This window comes from Nipponia nippon, unplaced genomic scaffold (genome assembly GCF_047370975.1).
Source record: "Nipponia nippon isolate SJK-2023a ecotype South Korea unplaced genomic scaffold, ASM4737097v1 scaffold_37, whole genome shotgun sequence".
NCBI classification, from domain to species: domain Eukaryota; kingdom Metazoa; phylum Chordata; class Aves; order Pelecaniformes; family Threskiornithidae; genus Nipponia; species Nipponia nippon.
In genome coordinates, this window is record NW_028262355.1 from 798,295 (window position 1) to 821,375 (window position 23,081).

The 23,081-nt window shown below is 42.8% G+C and overlaps 1 protein-coding gene across 2 annotated transcripts in view; it reads left to right on the plus strand.

The window, feature by feature from the left end:
• Window positions 1–23,081, plus strand: part of DCC (DCC netrin 1 receptor) — a 606,037-nt gene that overhangs the window by 119,254 nt on the left and 463,702 nt on the right. The window lies entirely within an intron of this gene.

The window sequence follows — 23,081 nt, forward strand, 5'->3', positions numbered from 1 at the left end:
GCCTAAATAATGTAGAAGTGAGGAATGGAGATAATGGGACTGCTGACATCTGGCTAATTGCCACGCCGGCTGGGGGCCGCCTGGCAGCTGAGGGAGGCATGATTTGGGGATGAAGAACTTCTAGTGAACCGTGATGGACAGAAGACATCAGAGAGAGACAGACGGAGAAAGAAAATACGTGGGTTTTTTTTTCTCGCTAAATGGGTCTCAGTGGTAATGCCATCACCTCTGGTATCATGCGGCTTCAAGCTATCAAAGATAACAGCTTCAAGGATGGGAAGGTGTGGGCACTGTTTAACAGTTGTAATATACTGGCTTGCAATGGTTGCAGCTGAATTTCAGCATAAAGTCGAGACACGTCACGTGTTTTCTGCCCATTTTCCTATTGAAGATTGCAATTAGTAGTGGGAAAATTCAAGAAAGCCCCACTTCATTTTTCGTATCACTCTAAGAATTTGTTTTTCCTGTTTCTAACATGTTTTTAGACAAAAAAAAAAAAAAAAGAAAAAAAAGACAACTATGCTTTTATAAATTCACTACACACTTAGAAATGATGACTGTGGTTTGAATGACTGCCTTCCCCTCCTATCTTGGATTGTTCTCTTAGATTTGAAGCTCTTCCAGGTAGACATAATGTCTCTGCAGGCATTTGACCTCTGGAGCACGCCTATGCCATTAGGATGAATAATCTTTCATTTTTAACCGTATGCATTGGCAGAAATACGTATCTTTAAAAATACTACTTCCATTTACAACTTTCGGCAAAGAAGTTGTAGAGGGAGTTCAAAACCGCCTGTGACTAAAGATAGTTATTTCGGGGACTCGGTTTAGCAAGGAGTTGGTTGAATGTGGCGAAATACGTGTCCTTGCATTGAATTTGCAAGAGAAATAAGTTTTTCCAAATGCGTATAACTCTGTCATTGGAAATATAGGCTCTTCAAGATGAGCAAGCTGTTTGGAGTAGAAATATTATATAACTTTCTTTGGAAAAGATCCAAATTATCTTTTATTAATTTAATGAATTAGGTCATTTTAAATCGACCCAAAACTTTCAGTATAAGTGTTGAATTAATTTCAAGTGGAATAAAGATGCCCAGGGACACTCAGATGTTGTATTCAGGATTTCTAACACCGCCTGGACGTTAGATACTATTGCTTGTGGCTTAATTTGAACTCGGTATGTTTTTGGATGGGCTGGGGCAGCAAACCACTTTTCTCTCTTAAAAATATAGTACAGTTATCAGTATTCAGTAAATAGGGCTACACAGAACATCTTCCACCACTTCTATTTACATATCATGCTCAGTGAAATACTGAAAATTTTCTACTCTTCTACAAAAACTGTATATTTCTGAAGAACGTTATTGTATGGCAAAGATAGAAGAGATCTCTGAAAAGCAGCAGTATTTTGCAAAGCAGTGGAAATGTATACTATACCTACGGCGCGCCGGCAAACACCCACTTATACACACATACTGCTGCGTTGTAATTCGATGTTTGGGTTTGATGGTTAAAATTTTAATGTACTGTCTCTGAATATACAAAATGTTCAGAGGGTAAATCTAAACTATTACCTTTACATTATGAATGCCGCTGGCTACATGTTTATTGTGCAACTTAATCTGGAAAGGTTCTTTCATGAATTTTCATCAATTTTTCAACAAAGCCCTGTTGCAAATGGTGAATTATGCATTAACATATGTTCATGCTAATTTATATGACGCTGACAGCTTTTTGGCTTTGGATCAGTGACTAACATTTATATTTCTAAAGTTTATTTATTGATAATATCAAGGAAATTGGGGCTACCATTCAGTAAGAAAGGAGGCATCTTTGCTTTGATTGCTGTTGGGTTTTTAGGCCAAAGTAATGAGTGATGACCGGGGTCACAGACACGTTTCTGGGTTCGCGGCGTGAACCAGCCTTCCATCCTGGCTAAATCAGACTCCTGATTTATAACCCAGATGTCAATTGACAGTTTGACCTATTTAACTTCATAACGTTGGTAGTTTTGTTGAGCTAAGGAAAGGAAAATGCCTGTCAAGATAAGGAGAGTTTTGGTGCTTCGTGGCAGCGCCGGACACCGCGCTCCTGGATGCAGCATCGCTTGTGCCTCGATCTCTGCTGGGTTTTTCTGCCCTTTGCCACAGGGCTAAATGCCATTTTCTGCAATTTTAGGAAGAGTACGCAGGATTGCTTGTTTTCAGGATGACAAATTCAGTATGCTGTAAGCTAATGGCAAAGCATGGGCTCGGCCAATGGGTCAGGAGGATTGGAAATGTTGGTCTTTTTGACAACTATGCTCATTTACTCTCATGCAAAATAGAAAGATGCATTTGGAAATAACAGGGTGGTAGAAAACGGAAATTAAAACCAAGCATTTGTGTCCTTCTAATGGGAGAAGAGCTAGAAAGCTTGGAAAATAGTGGATTTATTTTTTTTTTAAGTCTGCTTTTGCAATTTGTTCTCATGATGAAGTTTCACTGGCCTGAGACATGCTAGGTCCAGGGCTAAAGGCTGAACATAGTTATTTTAAACTATATATATCATATATATATGATGGAGAAATTTCTAGTTAATCAAATAAGGGGCTACTGCTGTCGCGTAATGTCTCTAGCTAATAAGATGGCATGTCATAAATATGGTAAGAAATATTCAGATAGGAGACCAGAGGTACACAGAAATAAACGCCCGTATCAGGTATGCGTTATTGCAATCCATGTCGTAGCTGGTTTAATTTGATGATGAGTAGGCTTGTGAACTGCCGGATCGATGGATAGATTGTTTTGTTCATAGAGCCCAGTTCCCAAGCCGGAGTTTAATTTTTTAAACTCAAAAGTCTATTAAAAAAAGTCAATTACATTAACATTCATACGTTTCTGTGGCTCTCTAATCTGTCTCCACTTAGACTCTCATGTTCTAAACCCCTTAGGACGTTCAAATAAATACCTGTAGGTAGGAACAAGTGTAGGGGCTAGAGGAAGAAATCTTGACCTTAAAAAAAAAAAAAAAAGAAGAAGATAAAACCTAAGCAGACATTTAAGATGGAAAAATCCACGCTAGGATTTTCTGAGCAGCTTAGGCACCTCTTCCTGTTCCCTCTTCTTTCCGTGATATTTTAGAGCCTTATTTCCCGAGTTTCTTTGGCAACATCAATTCCTGATTTTAAACTGTGACCTTGTGCTTTTGGGGGAAAAGCACCGTCCTTTTGTTTAGTGCTGTTGCAGTCTTTAGCACAGTGAATTATTGGACCATTTCTCTTGGCTTTATAGACATTTGCCGCAGTACAAATGAATACATCCCAGTCTCAAATGGAAATTTAAGAGTTTTATTTGCTTGTTGCAAAGTCTTGAGTAGCTGCGATTTTTCCTCAACACCTTGATTGGATTCCCACACCTGTTTCTGGCTCATAGATTAAATATTTGATGGTTACAATAGAGGTGTTACAGCTATTTGTCTGATGGGATCTCATTCAAGGCTTCCCTGCTCTCATACAACACCTCTCCCCTATCCCTCCCTTTGCCAGCTTGTACTTATTAATCTTTTCTACCACATGATTAGGTTTTCTATAAATACTCTATAAATAAACATACGTAATGATGCCGCTAATGATTAATTGGTTCATAATGGTTTACCGGTCATGATTTATGGATGACAAGTTTAAGCAATTATTAAGCTTAATTATACTTAATCGATGGGGTATTATTCCATTGTTTATTGCAGCGTTTGTTAGCAATGTGAATGAAAATAAATGTGGTAGGAAAAGCTGGAGTTCAGTAGTTGTTAAATGGGTGTATTAATTCTTACATGTGTAACTAATTAAATGTACTACTGTGCGCTGAACGTGTGGCGACTGCAGCTCCTGTACCATGTTTGGGCAGTAACAGGGAAAAGATTGAAGAGAAATAATTTCGAGAAAGAAATTAAGCTATATGTGTAGCATATATATTTTATATATATATATGTGCATCTCTATGGATAGGTATGTGTGTGTATATATACATATATAAAAAAAGTGACTGGCCCATACTGATGCCACCTTTCCTTACCAAAATATGAAATTATACAGCCCTCCCGAATGCATGCTGTTCAACCGCGCGTGACAGCGTCATCTCCTTGGTGGTCTGAAGGCCACATCTTAAATGAATGGAGCGCATCGTAGTTGTCTTCATCTCTCTGAGCATCAAAGGCTTCGACGAAGCCTGTGTTCCTCCCTGTGATGCATTCAACAGAGCCTAAACTTCCCCGAAAACTTAGGTGACACACGATGAATAGCCCAAAAGAAGTGATATGAAGTTTTCCTTTACGTTGTTAGCGTAAAGGTTGGTGTTGAGACCAGGATGAGCTTGGATTCTGTGTTATTTATAATGCTCCTGGCGTTACACACATAGTTGGAAGTTACTGTAAAATACAGCGCTTTGTGCTCGCTTTGTAGGCACTTCAGCAGCTGTCAACGAATGCAGATCCTCAGAACTGTACTTGTCATCATCTGATAAGGGTGACAGACAAATAAAGATGTTTGTTTATCGCCGGGTTACTTTTGAAAAGTTGGAATTAAAGGACTACGTTAATTCAGGCTGCAGTCAGAATGGAAGAAAACAATTTGTTTGCCACATAATAGAAGGACAAATTATTTCCAGCGAACAAGAACATGCTGCTGAAAACGTCCCTTCAATCGAAGCGTTGGCAAAAAATCCCCAGAACTTAAGAAATTCCTACAATAAAAATATTCGAAGGGTAGGTGTTGGGGTGTTAGAGGGGGGGTAGCAGATCCGTTTGCCCTGTTCTGTTTCCTAACGCCTGCTAAAATTGCCTTGCATTAGGTGCTCACACAGTGATTTGGGTGGCTCTGCTGGCTTGCAGCAATGATTAGCATGGGAAGAAGTTTCCCGTGTAAATTATTAACGCAGAATAGAAGGAAAAAGAATGAAGAACACTCAGCAATTTTTTGACATTTTGAGGAGAAAAGGTTTTATCTTTCTCCTTGTTATGCCATATTAATTAGTGATTATCTCCCTGCATTATCACGGCACGACAAAATCCTGACTCCCTATCACTTCATATTTCAGCGAGTGAACAGCTGACTTGGTAGGAAGGCAGCTGTCCCAGCCATAAAGCCAAAAAGACCAGAATTTCCCTGCTTTCATCCCTGAGTAAGTGTTCCTGACGTGGAGAGGTGTAAAATCCCAAAGGACTGGGGCATGGTGGTGTTTCCTCGCAGGTTAAATTCTTGCTGTCCCCAAAGTGGGGTGGCAAAGGCCCCGGGAGGATGGTGGGTGCTGGCTTTCCCCCGGAGCTCAGCCCCACATGTATGGGGCTGCCCAGGAGGATGGTCGGGCTGGGCGATGCTTGGTGGGTCTTTGCTTGGTCTCCGGTGGGATTTCAACCTGGAAGGTGCCCCAGCAGCAACTCGGGAGCATCAGCGGCTGCAGGGGGGCACCGGCTCTGCGGAGCCATGGGGCGCGAGCCCCGGGGATGGTCTCTGCTGCCCTAAATCAGGGCTCCAGGAGGGGATTTTCCCCTCCTGTGCCCAGCAAAGCCCTGCGGGTGTCTTATAGCAAAGGATATCTCTGTCCGCAGAGGCATTTATCCGGTGCGGCACGCACCCACCGCACTGGAGTGGGAGGCACACCGTCTTATCAGGGGCTGCATGAAGGAGTTGTAGCCAATTTCATTGTGGAAGTGAGGAGATGACTGCAATCAATAATCAATCAAACCACTTGTGACAGTAATCATACATCACTTTTCAGCATGGTTACTCTGTGCTGCTGTTCAAAATAGATGCTTCTCTTTAAGCAGATTTACATCCCTGTGATTTTCTGTGTGTTCTGGAAGATGCCAGCAGGCCTAAACTTTTAGGTAATGTTGTCAGCACTTCGGAGCGGCAATTAAGGGAGTAATAAGAAAGAAATGCAGTTGAATATGGAGCATCAGGGGTGGGCTTGCTCTTCCTTTGAAGGTGGATGTCCTCGGTGTCAACGGCAACCTTAGCACCTCGGGCAGAGCTGCACGGCAGCCCTTTGCTGCTCTACAAACGATCCCTGCGTGTCACCGCGCACCGTTACCTGCAGCCTTAGCCCAGGGATTTTGCAGAGGGGCATGATTAAAATGGTCCCACACATCCATCTGTGTGGAAAGTCTCCGAGGTCATCCCAGCGCTGGCGTTCGTCTTTGAGTTTGGGAAGGAAAAAGCCACGCATCACGGTGACCCTGCAAAATGTGGCATCTTGTTTTCTCTGTGTTGTTCCTCCGGCTGCAGGAAGAAAGCAGCGCTGGGGTTTCGTGGCTCTCCTTTGGTCTGCTAGTAATGAGACTGGGTGGTAAACATGTTTGTGTCTTAAAAAAAAAAAAAAAAAAGGTAGACTGGGATATTTTTCATGATACATTTTTATGGTGGCGGGAGTATTTGGCTACAGTTTTCAGAGTCCTGTCTCTCTTGAGTGCATGCAAGGCTCTGAAGTATTTTAGTCTCCGAGCACAGGACAGGCCCGCACTGGGTCACACAAGCTTTTTGGATGGGGGGTCGCTGGTGACACCTCGGTGCTGGGCTGGAGATACGGGACCGCGGCGCAATTATACTGCTTATTTCACGAGAGCTATCCGTATGGGGCAGCTATTGCCTTTTCATAGCTGACATTTGGTCGTATATGTTTACCGTTGGGATTTGTACTCTGGACCATCGCTGGAAAAATCCCAGCGCCTATAGCTCGTGTTAGAAAGCTCTGTTCTGATCTAGTCTCTTGGGTTCACATGCGCATGGCTTCTCGAGTCAATCCTCGCCGGATTTGAAATGCCAGTGTTTGACGTTTATTCAGACTTGATTATGCTGGAAAATTTTGAGGCAAATTTATGCAGCCTTCTAAGGCTTGTGACGTGGTCAGAGTAAAAAGGTGGGGAAAACATTTTTCTCCTTTGAAATAAATAAAAAGCATCCTAAGCTCACATCCTATCTAAACGTTTGCAGATGAAAATGGATGCTGCTGAAAATATAAACTTTGCATTTATTATTAATTACTCCTATTTTTTATTTATTCATACACCACCACACATTACATACAACTGAAAACCTTCCCCTTAGGAGTCCCAGGGTGCCTTAGAGAGACGCGTCCTCCGTCATATACAAAATGGAGACATGAAAAAAGCCTGGGAAGAAGAATTTATACAAAAAAGGTCATATTTGATACAAAAAAGGTAACTCAGTGTCACCCCCCCTCTCTGCCGTGGTTTCCTCTCTGTGAAATGTGTTCAGTTGAGCCCTGTTCCATCAGAATGATGGAAGAATGAACGAAGAAGGATTTTTCAAAGACACCTGAGAAGTTAATAGGAATTAATGAGAATTCTGCAAACTTGAAAACTCCCGTCCCTAATTTTTGTGGGTGTGAGCTCATAAAAAAAGGCAACTAAAATTTGTTCTGCTTCAACAACTTAATTCTTCATTTACAAACAGTGGAGATTTTTGTATTTTTCTTCTGCTCTTGGCTAGCCAAGATACCAGAAACTCAGATATTATCCAGTCCATCTTTCTAGGATTTTCTCTGTGTACCGTGAAACTGGTCTTTGTCTTCATTGCCTAGAGAGGTTTTATGGTAAACTAGATACACCTGGAAAGTAAGAGAAACGTTATGGTGATAGTAACCAGAGCCACTTTTGAATGATCTCTGATTGATTTGAAGAAGCTGGTTTTACTCTTGCAAATCTTCCTCTTCCACATTATATAGACCTCTGTTTACCCTATATGTACATTAAGACAATATAGTAAAATCATTAGTTTGCCTGTCCTTGATGCTCAAATAGATTGGTGTGTATTGCAATTAAACCTTCCAAAATAAAGTTTCCTTTGCGCTACTGCACAGTAACTGAGCTCTTCGTAGTGCCTGCATCGCCTGTGGGCAATGACAGAGCTAGCAGAAACCTTCTCCCACCTGTACGTCTGCTGGGACTTGCACCTCTGAGGCTTCTTGGTGGGCCGTTCAAGGCAGATATGACCTAAAACACTCCCAGTGTTTAGCTTAGAAGAGGTGAGTCAAATCCAGTTGGCAGCTGGTCATGAGTGGTGTTCCCCAGGGCTCAGTGCTGGGAGCAGTCCTGTTCAACACCTTCATTGATGATCTGGATGAGGGGTTTGAGTGCACCCTCAGTAAGTTTGCAGATGACACCAAGTTGGGTGGAAGTGTCGATCTGCTGGAGGGCAGGGAGGCTCTGCAGAGGGACCTGGCCAGGCTGGAGCGATGGGCCCAGGCCAACTGGGTGAGGTTCAACAAGGCTCAAGGCCAGGTCCTGCACTTGGGGCACAACAACCCCAGGCAGCGCTGCAGGCGTGGGGAGGAGCGGCTGGGAGCTGCCCGGCGGGAAAGGACCTGGGGGTGCTGGTCGACAGCCGCCTGAACATGAGCCAGCAGTGTGCCCAGGTGGCCAAGAGGGCCAATGGCATCCTGGCTTGTATCAGGAACAGTGTGGCCAGCAGGAGCAGGGAGGTGATGGTGCCCCTGCGCTGGGCACTGGTGAGGCCGCCCCTCGAATGCTGTGCTCAGCGCTGGGCCCCTCACCCCAAGAAGGCCATGGAGGGGCTGGAGCGTGGCCAGAGCAGGGCAGCGAGGCTGGGGCAGGGTCTGGAGCACAAGGCTGGGGAGGAGCGGCTGGGGGAGCTGGGGGTGCTCAGCCTGGAGAAGAGGAGGCTGAGGGGAGCCCTCATCGCTCTCTGCAACTGTCTGAAAGGAGGCTGTAGTGAGGTGGGGGGTTGGTCTCTTCTCCCTAGTAACGAGTGATAGGATGAGAGGAAATGGCCTCAAGCTGCGCCAGGGGAAGTTTAGGTTAGACATTAGGAAAAACTTCTTCACCAAAAGGGTGGTCAAGCATTGGAACAGGCTGCCCAGGGAAGTGGTTGAGTCTCCATCCCTGGAGGTATTTTAAAGATGGGTAGACGTGGTGCTCGAGGACATGGTATAGATGGACTTGGCAGTGTTAGGTTAACGGTTGGACTTGATGATCTTAAGGGTCTTTTCCAACCTTGACGATTCTATGATTCTATGATTCCTCTTTCTGTATTCTTTGGTTTTGGAAGGAACAGTGAGAAGGGAGGGGAGCCAGAGGCCCTGGCAAAGGAGGAGCTTTGCATGATCCGCCTTTGTCTTAAAAACTGCGCTGAGAAAAACACTGATGTGCAAAGTCATCGATTTTAAACCCTTTGGAGACTTCTAACCTAATACGTCTTTTCGTTTCTGTATTTTAAAGATCTTACAAGTGCGTGCCTTTTGCGAGTGCAATGCAGTTTTGCGCCATACAGCCGATCGCAGGCGGACAGATGCCCTGAGTTTGGCCTGTGACTGAAAATGAGGACTCTTCCTCCAGATGACTGATAGAAACGATGACTGGCTGAGTCATGGCCGAGGCTCTCGGGCTCTTCTCAAGGGCTCGGGCCGCGTTCAGGTTTCAATTGTTGTTGGCTTCGGCAGCCGCTTGCCATGTGTGCTTATCAGATCATCTGTGGGTTTGGAAGATTTTGCTCTTTGAAAATTATATACCTAGTTAGACTTCCCAAGCGCTACAAGTCAGTTGTGTGAGAGAATGGAACCAAGAAGAGCAAGGGGGAAAAAAAAGATTGGTTAATAATTTTAAGATATCTGTGAAGTAAGGGGGAAAAAAAAGGTCCGCTCAGGGTTCTGGTGCCCCTTGTTTTGCAGGTCTCAGTCCTCAACTGAGACTTCAAGGAAGCAATTTCCCATTGATTTGTGTTTTAAAAAGTAATTAAAAAAAAAAAAAAAGTGGTTCCTTGTCATTATTCTTTTCACAGCTGTGCTTGCACATTTGTGATTCGGCTTACCAACACGTGTGCCGCACGAGCAGGGTGTGATTTTAATTAACTAGCTGTTGAGATCCTTGAGTAAAAGGTACTGCCGTAATTAAATGTTATTTGCAATTGTCTGCCTTTGCTTTTTGATTTGCATTGGAAAAGATTATTGGGAACAGATCTTGAAAAAGAGTCTTCATTTGCAATACTGGCACTAGCAGCGGTGAGGACTTCTCAAACGCATGAGTTTCCATGCTGAGCGAGCTGAGGAATGGCTGCAAATAATCCCCAAGAGGAACGAGACCTTTGCCACCAGGTTCCTAATGGTGGTAGGAGAATAGGAGCCATCTCAAAGGGAGGTATTTGGAAAAGAAAAAGAGTTGCCGAGGAGCATAGAGGCGAGGCAAGGAGGAAGCGGTGATGGCTCAGTGCTGAGAGGGCTTCGTGCAGCCACTGCTTTCTCCTGCCACCGCATCTGCTCCGCACCCACGAACTCCTTAGCAAGTTACCGTCTTGCCCCCAAAACATGTCCTTATCCTCCTGCTTGAGATCCAGTGAGACAAAGTGAAAACCTCGGCTTAGACAGTTTCTCTCCCCCGGTGCTCTGGGGCTGCTCGCAGCGGATCTGAGCCGACCCCTTGGGCGTTCGCGTCGTGATCCATTCGCTAGTGCTGCTAAAAGGTCACAGAAAAATTATGAGAGCGTTACAACTTTGAAACCTTCTTAGTATCTTAAACATTTCTTCCACCCACCCCCAAGTTACTTATTTATTCAGGTGTGAACTCTGCTCGGTGATTTATTATTTGTCATTTGATTCGATCTTGATTAAAGCTGTAATATCACTATTTAAAGGAAATCAAATCAGTATTGCAATTCTGCAATCAATCATGAGTCTCCATGGGATTTTTTGCTGGCCTCTCTCCCCCATTTCCCATCTTGTTGGAAAAGAGCCTTCCATTGGTGCTTGTTGTTGTAAAAAGCATTGATCTTCTGTCTTGATGTGGCAGTAAGGTATTTTTTTTGACGCATCACCTAAATGTGGGTAGGGCCGGTTTGGTTTTTTGGTTCTTTTTTTGTAAAGAGACAATATTTTGCCTTTACGTAGCAATTTCCAGCCAAGGACTTCCACGTACTTTCAAAGCATAAATATATTCAGCCTTGCAGAAATCCAGGAGGGAGGAGAGGTAGAGGGGAAGACTGATCTCCCATGGGTTTTATGGGATACAGAGAAGCCTGGGGTTTGACTAGCCAGAAGGACTGACATATATATATATTCAGCTCCTGATACAGACTTTCTGATTTCAGAAGGCACTGAAAATATCTATAAGACCTTATACCAGAATGAATATATGGTACTTTAAATTTGTACTCTGATGTAGTCAAGCAGGGATTCAAAAAGACCTGGGCACCAACCCTGGAACTTCATTTCCCTTCATACAGAAAAGCTCCAGCACAGAGCAACCCTTATGGGGGATCAACAAAGCTTCAATTTCTTCATTGCCCTCTAAAAAAATAAAACCCGCAGTCTGGGCACCTTGCAGCGTGCCTTGAGAGCAGGCTGCAGCTGGTTTTGCTGTGGAGCTTGGTGAGGCCAGACACACTCTCCCCTACGCTGATAAAGCTGATTTTCTTCCCAGAAAAATATTTGTGGTTTGTTTGAGCTACAGGCTTGGGGTGAGAGGAAAAACAACTGTTCATAGTGCCGTGGAAGGTGCGAAAATCTATTTTCAGTCCCCCTGTTTTGTTGTGTTTTGTCCTGTAACTTGTATACAGGGTTTCGAGGCAGGCGTTGAAACCCAGATCTTTCCTTTCCGAGTAAGTGCCTTAACCTCAAGTGCTTTTCTTCCCTCTGTCTGCTCACTAAACCCGGATTATTTCCAGGAAAGCTGAAGAATGGTGATGCTGTGAGAGAGGCAGGCACCCAGTCCTCGTGGGGCACCCCAGGGTGGCGCAGCCTGGTAGAGCTGAGCCTGGGTGCTTCGTAACGCGAGATGTTTTCTGAGCTGTGGTATAAAGCAGGAACTTCTCTGGTTAGATCTTAAGAAAAAAATTAGTTTTTAAAGGGAAGAGCCTGGGGTCTTAGCTTCAGAAGAGAGTAGTGGGCTGCCGGTGGGACACGGGCATCCTGGCACATCCCTGAGATCCTGAGAGTGGATTTATTTCACACTCAAATCAGCGTTGCCTCTCTGGCTGGTTCAAGGCAGCTTCCCGCTCAGCTATCTCCCCGTGCATTGCATTTCTGGGAAAGAGATCTTGGTGCCTATCAAAAATGGTCTTGACTTTATTGTGAAAGCCAGGAATCTGAAATGGAGGAGACACAAGACATTGCCTTGCGGCCACAGTAAGAGGAGATGCCTGGCGATCCTACTGACTAGTCTCATTAGACTACATTTTTTTTTCCTTACAAAACAGAGTCTTTTCAACCTGTTTATTACTACTAAAAAGTTGTTCACAGCATTGGTTGTAATTCAGAGCAGTTCTCGCATTTAAACTCTGATGCTTCTACAGCTCTGATAGGGAAAATTAAGGCCCCCAGTGATGACTTCTACGGTGTTTTGGATAATGAGCGTAACGTGGGGTGAACAAAGTCTCTAATGACAAAGCAGCAGATGGGACGCTGGGGAGGAGAGCTCCATTTTGCAGATGTGAGTGTATTTGCAGGGATGGCAGCGGAGCACGGCAATTTGGTTCCTGCAGCCCCTGCTGAGCAGCGTGAGAGAGTTCGTGGAGATGGACGCTTCCAGCTGAGTGCAGAGAGACGGCTCCTGGAGATGATGGCTGGCTCCGTGCTGCCGGTGAGAGGGTTTACAGCCGAGGGAGAACAGCAGCATGATCTGCAAGAGGCTATTGGGCTTCAGCATTCCTCTGTTTATCTCTGGAACCTGTGTTATGATCTGCTTTTCCCACCAGACAATAAAAGTACGTAAAGATGTCCCCCCACAGTGTTAGTGTAGGCGCAGAGAGCCAGTGCCTCTTTCTCCATCCCCTGGGTACCCATCAGAGGACCCTGTAGGACCTTTCCTTTTCTCCAGAGGAGCAGGCAGAGCAGTGGAGAGTACCCAGCTCTGCCAGCCGCTGGAAGCAGCTCCAGCCCCGGTGATACGATACTTTCCCGGTCCTGAGGCCAGGGCAGCGGTCAGGAGATCAGTCCTCCCCTGCAAAGCCTCTGACGCCTGCAGGGCAATATTGTGCGTGTTTTCTCTTCTCCTCCAGCTTTTCTCTTGGGAGAGGATGAACGTCAAGGGCCGACATGCTCATATCAGACTCCTCCTGTACTCTCCACGGGGTCAAACAGACCTGTATGGCTCCGGTCATCCCAGCACCAGTTCACTAGCCATACTTCTGCACCCCCCAGACACCGGGGGCCCCCAAACCCAACTCAGAGCATGGGTTCATGCTTGGGATCCACCCTAACAAATCCTCAGTTTCTTCATGAGAAATGCTACACTTGTGCAGCAGCGCAGGTGGATCGAGGGCAGGAGCGGGATGGGCACGTGTCTGCTGATGGCCTCAGTTCCTCCTGGGGTAAAAATACAGATTTTCCTCAGAAACCATTCAGAGTCTACTCGTAAAAAGGAGGTCTTGTTGCTCTGGAGATTCAAGCGCATTGTCTGTTCTTCAGAGCCGTGCAGGGTTAGCTACGTTAATGCACCCAACTTGAATAACAACTTTAGCAAATACAGGGGAACAGTGTCTTTTAGCTAATGGCCACAAAAGAACAAGTGACCTGACCTGTATTATCAATTTTTTAATTAAATTTTCTGTGTGCGTATAATCAAGAGGGCTGACTGCCTGGTATTTCGTTTCCCCATCTGTAGAAGGATAATGGCTCTTCTGCGCAGGAGAAGAGGCAGCCTGCATTAGCTCACAAAGGGCTTTGCGCTGAGCAGATGAGTCTGTCGCAAGGAGAAGTCCTTTCACACCGTAAATACCAACACGCCTGTATTTTTGCTGAGGACGTTAGAAACATAGGATGGCTGCAGTACTCCTTGCGTACAGTGAGGCTGCCGCGGACTGACGATGATTTGGACGTCAGGACCTGCAGGAAGGGGGATCCATCCCTTTCCCTGACAGGCACATAACTCCCTGGGCTCGGAAGCAAGGCTGGGGATGCTCAGAAAAGAGAATCCAGACTTGTGGTGCACATTGACAGGAGGCTGGAAAGGGTGTAGGACAGGACAAACATTTTCTAGGCACGCAGTGGTTTTTTCTGCTGCTCTTCCTTAGTGCTTTGTGGTTGGGTTGGGTTTTTTTCCTCCATTTTTCCCTGGAGATGTCTGTGTCTGCTTTCTGCCTGACACCCTTAACCATTTCAGACCTTTTTTTTTTCTCTGATTCTTTCTCCTTCGCATTTTATAGTATCCTTTTCTTTCTTCTGTCACTTACTGTCCCAGGAGACTCTCAGGACCCCCCGTTAGTTTCTTTCAGCAAAGAAAGCTTTTTGACAGCTAGTCTGAGTCCTACTCAATGGTGCGATATAAAAAAGAAGAGATAATAGGTCGTTTTCTCCCATTTTCAGATAATTTTCTTTGGCATTTCCTTCCTTTTTTCTCTTCACCCCTTCATTTCAAGATGTTCGTCTTCCGCTGAAGTCCCCCCACTGTGATAAGCTCAGGTTGTCATATGGGTAACGCGTATCTCCAGGCCAGTCGGTGCGGTAAGCTTTGACATGGCTTCCCCTTCTGCTTTCTCCCCTTCATTTAAGGCGTGGGAGAAAAAAAAGGCCGGATTTTATTATTTTATTTTATTTGTTTTTATTTTTTAATTTTTTTTAATTTTATTTTTATTTCAGAAATATTTCTGTCAAAGAAATAAGTGGTCCAGAGCGTCTCTTCACTGGCTCTTACCCTTTATAGGGATAAATATTTGTGGTAGCTGCAATTTTATATATTTTTTTGCCCCAGCGGTAATTATCACAAATCTGCAGTATTGATACAGAATTTCCACCTCTGCAACACTCACCTCTGGTTTGGGGTTCATCAGAAATCTACAACGCAAAGTGTGCTAGTGGGGAGCAAGCATTTCTGAAGATGTGAGGCAGGAGATAATGGAAAGTGGTCACGGCCACGTAATATCGTATCGCTCCCTTCTTTTATTGTAATGCCAGATAATGCTGGGGGCTTTAAGTTGGAGGTGTCCCTGATGAAACCTCTGAAGATGTGTATCTCCTCGCTTCCAAGCATTTGAAATGCTTCTCATCTCAGGTTGCCCGCGCACAGATTATGGCTTCATTTTGGTAGTAATTGGGGAGAAAACCCAGCGACTGAAAAATTTTGTAGTTGGTAGCAAGTTAAAATGCAGACATCTCACTGCATGTGACTGTAGGTTTATTTTTGCACGGTTTTCTCTAGCAACTTTTAAAGGCGATTAGCCAAAAATCTGGATTTCAAGTTTGTTATAAGTAAGAATGAAAATCCCTTCTCCCTACATGTCTGAAATTCTTGACAGTGTGCAGACTGGACAGAAGATCTTGCAAAATTAAATTCTGGGCTGCTATCCTTCTCACACTGCTTCCAGTGCTATGCAGATACCATGAAAAGAGTCTTGCGTTATTTCACTATTTGCACATCTTGCTTCAGAAAGATATGGCAAGAAGCAACATGTATGGCTCCATTTTTAATTCAGCACTAAAACAGATAATGGTGGGAGAGTTGAATGGTTTTTAAACCGATTAATCCTACCTTATTTGAGACTGAAATTAAACAAAATGGTCCTGGGGGTTTTAGTTACAGGGGGTGCTGGAGGAAAGTAAATACTTAGGATTCCAATGGATGATCTGTAGGGAAGATAAAGTCCTCAATTAAATTTAGCAAGCAAGATTATTCTTTCCCTGAGAATTATTTTAGCCCTTCAGGAAATATTTGTTCTCTGTGTTTAGCTTATCATAGTATGTAAGATGATTAGCTGAAATTGGAGTTTGTTTCCTACAGAGTTAAGAGCCAGAATCCTGAATGACAATATCTAGGAATGCCAAGATAGCATTAAAATGGATTCGTAAAAAGAATATAAGAAACATTCCTCTAAAGACAAAAGAACTAGAATACAATGGGATTTCACTGCTGTTGAGATGGACTGCCGCGCTAACATGAGTTGAAATTTCTGTATTGCTTGAGCTGTTCTCTCCCTACGTGGACAGTCAGAAGCAGTCGGATCCACAGCGACAGAGGGCATGAGAAGATCTGATAGACATGCGTGCCTGTGTAATTTTTCTTTTGCTGTGTCTAATTTCCTATTTCTTATGAATGTTAAATATTGGTGACCGCTGTTGCTGTGTTGGTCAGGCTTTTCTCTCTGTGTGAGTACAGAAATCAGAAGGCAGCCAAGTGTCCTGCTGCTTGAAGTTAAAAGTTGTCTGACAACTTTAATCTATAAAAATTAGATGACAATAGAAATGAAGCTTTGGCATTCTCTGTTAATGTCTCATTTAGTTTTCAAGTCACGGTATGCTGGAATTTGTAGAATTCATATAAAAACCTTTGAATCTGTTTTACCTTCCCTGGTCTTGTATTAGTGAAGAAGAAAAACTTCACTCATTTTGATCACTGAAATGAAAAAACCTAGGAATACCAGGATTGCATCTTATGTCTCTTCCAGGAAATTATTTGGAGCTTTACCATATATGCTACAGTTAGGTACAATTAAAAAGGCTCATCGTCCAACGGGTTCAAGCGATATTTTCTGTTAGTCAGGCAGAATGTCTTGTTCAGGCTTATTAAAAGTTACAAATCGGATTTTACCCTCTTCTTTTAAGTTAACTTTCCATTCTGTGGCTGTTTGCCATTGCCCAAAGGAGTCTACGTTGTCAAGAGGCCAGAGGAGACTTTGGAGCCAATGATGCAAAATCTGGACAGCCCACGGGTAATTCCGTCACTTACAAAACACTTCCGAACCACGGAGGCTGAAGCTGGTGCTTTCCCTGTCACTAAAATCCTTTTCTTTGTCTGTTTTATAGTACAAGACTCTTAAACGTAGAAGCTGTTCCTTCATTTTATGATTCTATTATGCAAAATGATGTGAAACTTGGTGATTGAAAGCTCCTGTCGTGCAATCATCTTGTTGTACAAGATGATTCCTCAAAGACGGGCCGAAGAATGAGGTCTCGTGAAGGTCCTTGCTGATGGGCTATCAGGACAGTTCTTTCTGCAGTAACAGTTTGGTTCCATGCATTGAGCAAGCAATTTTGGAGCTCAGTATATAAATAAATCAAATATTGTATAGCATTGGGTAGAACGACAGCGTTATAAATCTTTTCTTACAAAATGATACTGGCTGGAAGTTCAGTCCAGAGTGACTTGGATCTAATTATAATGTAGTTTGAATTTGGAAATACCGTGTTTTGATGGTTGCATGGAAAATTGAAATTAGAAAAAATAGACTGGATTCAGTCCCTCTCTCTAATTGCGTACCTGAGATATTTTTCATCTTCTTCTTGCACTGTGCCTCCTTCCTGAACATTAATGTTTTACAGGTTATATTCATTTTGTCTTGGAGAAATAGTGAGCTGTAGAAAGAATGAGCAGGAAGAGCGTGGCTCAACAAACACTGTCCTGAATGTTACATATTTATCATTGAGTTTTACCAGCTAAACCATTTTTTTCAGTGGTTTTAGATAAGCTTATCCTGACACGCCAGCTTGGACTCTGCTAATTTAATTGCTGTTTATCAAAGACATTTATTTTTCTGTTCCTAAAATATTACGAGCTAATGATAAAGCTCAAATTGTGTATTGACTAATTCAAGAGAGGAGTAATTGCACATCCTTTCCATCAGATTGTTAGTTGTGCTTTTTGGGTAGTCTGTCCTGGTGACACGTTAAATGGTACTTACATTGGAATCCCGGATAGTTTCGCCTGGTGACATGGAGCAGCAGTTACATGTCCAAGAGGAGTGTTCCCGTACCAGAAATTAAGTGCAATACCAAGCATCAAATTAATTTTCAATGGTACCGTACTTTGTTGCTTCGGCATGAAATTTTAATGGTAAACAAGCTGTAAACAATTCTGTTCCTTGATATTTCTGAGGAAAATGTCTTTCTGAGTTTATTGATTCTTTATAGTAGAATGGTGCAGAAAAATAATTAATAGCAACGCTCTATTAATTCCCCCCCAGTGCAATTTATGATGAACATCTCATTCTGGAAATGGATGAAAAATTCATACATAATCTTACATTTTAAAAAGTTTTTAATTTTTTGAAGCTTTTTTTGAGGGGGAAGTTGATTTTAAATAGATCATTAAACACTTAGAAAATGTGTACCAAAGAAGGAAAGTATCTTTCGTTCCACATCTGCAGGTGGCATAGCTGTGTTGAATTCAGCGGAGCAACAACACAGGCGAAACGTAGCCCTTGTTCTAATTTTCCCTTTGCTTTGCATTTCACATTGTAAAACACCTACTCCAACTTCGCAGAAGTTTTTCTGCAGGCATCTTTCTGCTTTCTGCTGGAAAGCAAACGTCTCTTCTAAGAAACCTCAGCAATAATTGGAGGCTGAAGGAAAGGTAAAGGTTGCCCACAGCAACTTCAGTTGGCAGTTTACTGTACTTTACTGTATTTCCAAATTTGGAACTGATCAAAGATGTATTTATCATGTTACAGATAAAAGACGAGTCCAAAACTATAATTATCTGATTCCTGTACAGTTGCATTTAGTGATTATTATGAGTGACTGGATAAAATTGAAGGGAATGTTGGGATGAAAGTCATGGAAATCACTTTTCTGCTCTTTGTTGTGCTGTTGATTGAAACTGTTGGCACTTCAGCTTCCCAAATGTTACTCAGTGCTAATATTTTCCTAACAGCACTGATTTCAAACAAAACAAAAGCCTAAAAAAATGCTACATAGTATGCGGCTGCACTGGTATGCTGCAGAAATCGCCGAGTCTTGGGAGGATGATCATTTCATACACGTGGTCTAAGCATGGGTTAACATGGCATTCACAGTTTGGGAGTTTTCAACAGGAATGACGGCGTTTCTGCTTAACAGGTTATGACATGAAGGCTAATTATATACAGTATGCATTATCAATTAGTGAATAGTTAGGAAAGATCAATTGAAGGAGCAGGATCTTTTCTAGGGACACACGTGAAGGGTCATGCTCACACGGGGAGAACCCTGCATGCTGTAATCTAGTATTAATCCCTTTGCCCTAGAGTAGAAATAAATAATGTATGTCACTGATCCACTTAGCAACTCTGTGTTTTTAATTCATGCATTTTCTTCTTCTTCCATACGTAATAAACTCGCACGTAAACGTGTTTCTAATTAAAATCCTTGGAACTGGAACTCTTCTGTTCTTGCTATGTCACTGCTGCCTGCAATCCGATGCGAACATGTATGTGTAATATTTTCAATGAAACAGTGTCTATTGAAATTTAGGAACAGACCTTCTTATTCGGGGCATACTTTCGTTATTTTTGTTCTGCATGTGTTCGTGGTCATGCCATTTATGTGTGCTCGTGGCCACCTTTCCGCCTTTTTAGGTTTTGTGAGTAAAGTTGTAGAAGTGCTGTTGATTTTTTTTGTTGTATCTTTTGTCGAGAAATGTTTCTTATTTTCAGATTTTTGTTGAATTTCTGCTCAGAAGCAGAGAGGGGGCTCATTGAACCTGTCATTGGCTTGGTCTGGGGTGTGAATTTTTAGGTACCAACCTCTTTCCTCCTAATTCAAGCAAAGTTCTTGGACCTGGGTTTCCCCAGCAAAGCACCTTGACTACAATGGTTACTTTGAGATTTTATAGAGGCTTTCTTTCCTTTAGAGCATATCTTTGACAGATTATGTTTTATTTTGACTCTTTTTTTTTTCCCTGAAGCAAAGTGGATTTTTTTTTTTTTTAAATTGAAAACTGTTTCTGAGATAATAAAATCCTTTCTTACCCAGTTTCCCCAAGGCTTCTGGGGAGTATCAATAATGGTCATATCAGCTTGCACCTGCAAAGTAACTATTACAGCCTGTATCTGAAATTAATTACAGGCACAGAAAGGTAGCACTGATATTTTACAGAGAAAAAATGTACCTTTAAAGCCAAGAGAAGCTGTATGGAGGGCTATGTGAAAATCAAGTAAAATCATATTGGCTGCAGCAGAATTCACAACAGCTGTACGGTTTCCAAGTCAATTTAGTTTTTTAGCAGTAATTCTTTCCAACATCTTCTTTTTTTTCCCTTAGCACCGTTTCAACTCATACACAACCTTCTTCATAAATTGTTAGGCACAGCAATAGTTTCTAAAATCCGAAATGTGGAAGAGTTCAAGAATCTCAGGGAGTGAATTATAAAACTGGACAGATTTAGGTTTAACAAGAAATCTCATGGAAATAAATCTAGTCCACCAAGTCAGTGCTTTCCTGGATTTAGAATATTTCAACACTATAAAACTTTCAGAACTCCAGAGCCCCGGGAATAGGGGATGAATTCACCGCAACAACTCTGTTGCTTTTTTTCTGTCATGGTTCCCTGTATTTAAAGATACAAACTGATAGTCAGTCATCTTGTCCTTTGCTGTCAGGAGGTAGGCTAAAGTTTTTTCTTTTGTGATGCAGGTTGTAATAGAGTAGACAATACATCACTGAAGAGCCACAATTTCCTGACAGTATACCCTCCTCTATTTGAACGGTTTTACTGGCAAATATGCCACATTTTCAATGAGTAAATCAAGGTGAATCTCTCCACGCTAGTAATGGGCTTCCTTTGGTAATAATAGTAGATAGTTGTGCTCACACGCTACGCTGTCTCTGCCTCTCTCTCTCGCATTATTTGTGTTAGCCACCCTCGGAATTTGTTAGCAACATGAGCACGTTTTAAGCTGATGATATCTGCATTGATTCTGTATAATGATGGGCTTTTCTCTTTCGTTTCTTCTTCCTATTTGTTCAGGATGTCTTTCATCAGTACTAAGACATGGTTTTCAGGGGAGAAGAAAGACACTGCTATTAAAAATTAGGAAATTGCAGTTTTTCATATGGTTCTTTCCGAAGTAATACAGACTGAGGTTGCTGTGTTAGATTTGTTCCAATGGTGAGAGTTAGGCTCGGAAAATTCCTGTTAACTTCCATGCTATACCTGGACCTCCTCTTCCTTAGTCATAGATTTTTTTTTCTCTTTTTAGGCAGTGAGTAACTAGAATAAAATCCATGGCTGGTACTGAAAGCGAAACTCAGGTCTTCCCTCTTTACAGCTGTACAGAGAGGAAAGCTCCTTCTTGCCTCCTTTGCCTCTATTCAGAAGGGTGCTGCTTTGATTGCTGTGCAGTTGTCCAATTTCACATGAAGGTATCCTGACGCAGAATACTCTGCACCAAGTAGTCTTCGCTCTGCTGTCTGTGGAAGTGGGAGATAATGAGCTAGCATTTCTGCAGGCTGAGAGAATTAATTCCAATATTTCTGAAACATGAATGCAATTTCTAACTAGCAGGCTATGCCACAGACAAAAGGCACTTCTTTGAAAGAAGCAAGCAACCAACCAATAATCCAACCAAATACTAGCGAACAATTTTGGCTGTACAATGCCTGCAAAACCCTTATGGCTGGGAGCTACAGCTACTTTAGAAGTTGCCAGGAGCATTTAGGAAGCCACGGGCAAGTTATCCTTGCTAGTGACCGATGTGGGAAGAGCTGAAACTGTTGTAGATGTCATGGAAGCTGTTGGGGATGGTATCGCTGCAGCTGCTCGCCCTGCGCTGAAATGCGGAGTTAGGAATGTGGGGGTTGAGAACCAGTATAGTCAACGTGGTCCTTTTTGGCTGCTGTAATTTCCAAGAGCTTCCCTCCAGTGACCTAGATACTTGCCTCTGCCTCATGAGTGCTTATAATAAAAGTGGAAGGGAGAGTAAGTTGTTACTAGTTTTGTAGTCGGCCATAAATTCAAGATGGCTGTAAGACGGCCAGAAATTTGATCAGATTAAAAAACCCGTCTAGGTCAGTAGCCTGCCTCCTGGAATGGGAAGCAATGGACGATTAAAGAAGCGACGAGTTTAGAGTGGTCTTGCCTTGGCGTCTCCTCCCTCCTTTGGCAGTTGGCATGCAGGAACCGACAGAGCTTAATGCTGCTTTCAATCTGTCATGTTCAACAGCATTGTCAGATTTTCCCGCTGAATTTCTCTCATCTCTTTTGAACCATTTGGCTCCATAACACCCTGCAGCTCAGAGTTCCAGAATTTAATTAGGCATTGCACATGCAAATTCTTGTTTATTTATTTCAAAAATTCAGCAATGATTTCACTGGGACCGCTCAGTTCTTGTGTTCATGACATGGTGAATAATCATTCCCTATTTAACTTCCCTGAACCACTGGCAGTTTTATAAGTCTCCAGGAGATCCTTGCACACCACTGTCTGTCTTCCAAGGAGTCCCAACCTGTGGAGTCCCTCCTGGGAATGAAAACCACACCATATCGCGTATCATTCCCGTCATCCTGCTCTAATTTTATAAAAGGCCTGCTTGCTCTTGTATCAGTGGTCGCTTTGGAGGCAACGTTAGTCATTAAAAGCATCTTGGACTCCCTCCCTCCTTCTGTTTAATAACTGCTGTGTTTTGAATTCAGATAAGCATTTCTAAGTGACTTATCTTGACCTCACTGCTCTGTTGGCTTTGTTGAACTTAAGATAAGGTCCTTCGTGCAAGTGTCATCTTCTGCAAGGAAAGAAAAGTGGTATTTACTGTTGAAGATATCTGTCAGTTTTGTCTTAGCGATCAATTTTTTCCAGAAGCTTTATATGTAACATACTGTGAAATAATAAAAAAAAAAAAGAGTGCACGTCTCAACATAGTTGTTAAGTTAACATTCAGTAAAGAGTTTTGAATCAGAGCTTTAAATTTTCCATAGGTGGACAGTTTGGAGACAGCTGTACTGAAAAAATGTTGTTTCAAAGGCAGGTTTAGTTTCTGTGTTCACAAAGTGATATTTGTCTGTGCCAAATAAAGCCAGTGTATTTATTTTACTCTAGCAGGATAAGATCTCTGTGAAAACAAACAACCCCTGAAATACATCCACTCGTGAGCTACAGAACCAGAGCTAGTGTATATCTACCATTGTGCACCCGGCGCGGATTTCCATTAGTTACACCTCTGCATCCATTCCCAAGTCCAAACCAGTATCAACCCTTTTCTTCCCTCGCAGAGAGAAGCGGTTGCTAACGTGAATGAATGAACCCGTGAACAACACTTCAAAACACTGAGATGCGAAAGCATCACAAGCCGTCCTTCGTTGTTGGCGAAGGGGATCCATGACAAACGTAAATGGCTTGTCCGACACTGGGCAGGGCATTTGTAGCAGAATCTAAACTGGCGCATAAATCTCTT